The sequence below is a fragment of the Rhinoraja longicauda genome, chromosome 12 (genome assembly GCF_053455715.1).
Source record: "Rhinoraja longicauda isolate Sanriku21f chromosome 12, sRhiLon1.1, whole genome shotgun sequence".
Taxonomy (NCBI): Eukaryota; Metazoa; Chordata; class Chondrichthyes; order Rajiformes; family Arhynchobatidae; genus Rhinoraja; species Rhinoraja longicauda.
The window spans coordinates 13,566,162-13,569,058 of record NC_135964.1 but is presented as its reverse complement, the minus strand read 5'-3'; positions in this window follow the sequence as shown (position 1 = coordinate 13,569,058).

Sequence of the window (2,897 nt, the reverse complement as noted above, 5' to 3'; positions counted from 1 at the left end):
GTGTGATGGATGCATGGAGTCGCTCAAGCCTTCTGGAGGACATGGCAGCTTACAGCAGACACTACACCACCAACACATGCAACACCCACATTCTTACATTGAGAAAAACGCCAAAATGGCCAATTTTTGTGCTGTAAAAAATGAGGAAGAAGCTGGAGGATCCGGCGGAGGAAGAGGAACCGGGAGAATGGCTTCCACGCCCCCGGCCGCGTCTCCCCTTCTCCCAGCCGGGAGCACCTCTGGCCAGCCGGAGGGAGAAGGGGAATCGCAGCCGGGAAGGGAGGCAGGAGAGCAAGGCCGAGAAGCGGAGGGCCGCCGACCGACCGACCGACCGGGGGAGGAGGAGGAGGAAAGGACGGGGTTGAGCGAGCTGGGAGAGGAGCAGTGGGAATAACCTGAGCCCAGGGGCCTGGAGGGTCTGCAGGGGCAGGAGCATCGAGCGCTGGAGGTTGGCGACCCGCCCGGGGCCTGAGGGCCTAGGCCGTGCTCGGCGGCCATGGAGGAGGAGGCGGTGAAGACAAGGAGGAGCGGGGTGTTGACCGGGGAGAGGCCGATCGGCAGCGAGAGCTGGGCCCGGCGCTGGGAGCCGAGGCGGAGGACCAGGCCACGGCTCTGCTCGGTGGCTCCAGGCAGCCTCGAGTTGTTGTGGAATCGGAGCCCGGCTGTCGGGCAGGAGGGCCAGCAGGAGTGGCGAGGGGCCGAAGAGCCACAGGAAGTGAGGCGAGGAGCAGGGGCGCCGAGCCTGGAGGACGGGGAGAGGTGTCGGGACACTGAGTCTGGGCGGCGGGAGGGAACCGGAGATGCGCTGATGGGTGAAGACGGGTGAAGGAAGCTGAGCTGCTGCAAAGTGCAGCCGCAGCATTCAACTGCAACACATTCTCATTAGGACTGGCGAATTGTTCCACAACAGAAGTCGCTCCAAACATAAAAGAGAAGCAAAAGACGAGGCTGAGAGGTTAGAGTCAGAGCTCAGAGCAAAGAGCTGTCAGTGCTTGCCCGCAATAGGCGGCGTAGCATCAGGGTCAGGCGTCGTGGCCTCATCTGCCGTGCAGTCAGTCCCTCATATTACACAGAGGAGCGGGACGTCCGCCATTTTAGTAAGCAAAACCAGCCACCCGCTCTGCCTCTCGCAGTGTAATCAGTGTTGTGGGGGAACAGTATGTGTGATGATACCATTAAAATGCAGAAAATATCTCTTCTATCAACTCACATTTTTTTGTTATTTTTATTTTTGAAACCCCCCTGCTTAATTTCTCTGATTTTATTATTTCTAACTGTTTCTGCCCATTTCCCTCCCATCCTTCCTCCCCAGCACCCTCTTTTGTGCGGTTTCCCTTGTATTGCTCAAACATACACTGCACAAATTTAACATTATACACATATATTTCTCAATGCTTATCCGGCGTCCTAATTTTCGCTGAAATCGCTAACAAGTCTGTAATTACTTGAGAGTTTTGAAATATAACATCTTGCCCGGGTTACCTGAAAACCAAGCTTCACGGTAACAAGGCATAAACTGGATTGACTTCCAGTTTACTAATAGCAGTATTAAGAAATTTAAATTTAAACGTGGTTAAATGGATTTTTGTGCGGAGTGTGGGCATTCTTTGAAAATGTACTGGAGATACATATCTGGTTTCTGGGTTACATATCTGGGTTGGGAGCCCACTTTAAAAGTAATCGCTGATGGCCGTAAACATCGTGAAATTCCCATGCTTACCTGACCGTCAAACTGTCGCCTTGATCTATCTGTCAAATGTCCTGACGGTAAATAAATTGGTTAAACACAAGTATTTTATGGTATCTTCAAATGACTTTACTTAATTTAATATTACGTGCCTTTAAATGCATCTGCGACAACCTAGTAAACCTGGGGACAGCATGCGACAGCGCCCGCAATAAGCAACGATACCTGGCGACAAGCCAGCTGTCGCCGAGACATTTCTAGTCGCTGGCAGTCGCCTGAAAATCACCTCAGTGGAACAGGCCCTTGAGTTACATGCATTAACACAATCCTTACCCACTACCCTACAACCTGTAAAATCTTCATATTTAAATTCAACTGGTCAGTTGGTCATATTACATTCTTGTGACTTAAGGATTTTTCAAATGTGAATATCTCATAACGACACATTTGTGGGTTAGCAGTGTATTGCACCAACCCCCTTCAATTTTACATCATTCAAATATGAACTTCATAAACAAGAATATCGGTCATGGGGAAGATGCTGGAGTCAATTATTAAAGAATTAATAACGGCGCATTTGGATAGAAGTAAAAGGATTGGTCCAAGTCAGCATGGATTTATGAAGGGGAAATCCTGCTTGACTAATCTTCTGGAATTTTGTGAGGATGTTACAAGTAAAATGGATGAAGGAGAGCCAGTGGTTGTAGTGTATTTGGACTTTCAGAAAGCCTTTGATAAGGTCCCACACAGGAGATTAGTGAGCAAAATTAGAGCACATGGTATTGGGGGTAGATTATTGACATGGATAGAGAATTGGTTGGCAGACAGGAAGCAAAGAGTAGGAATAAACGGGTCCTTTTCAAAATGGCAGGGAGTGGCGAGTGGAGTGCCGCAAGGTTCAGTGCTGGGGCCGCAACTATTTACGATATATATTAATGATTTGGATGATGGAATTAAAAGTAACACTAGCAAGTCTCTGTGCACACTGGAGGTTCTGTCTCAAACCACTGTGAAACAACGTTTCGTCTGGAGTTTAAAGTTTGCCATATTTTGACATGATCAATTGGTGCTTTTAAGTTTGTGCAAGTGTAGATACAATGCGAAATGTACTCCCCCCACAACATGGACCTGACCCTCATTAAAAGACATCCACAGAACAGTGGTGTGACTAATGTTTTATATATATAAACGGATGAAAGACCAACCAACC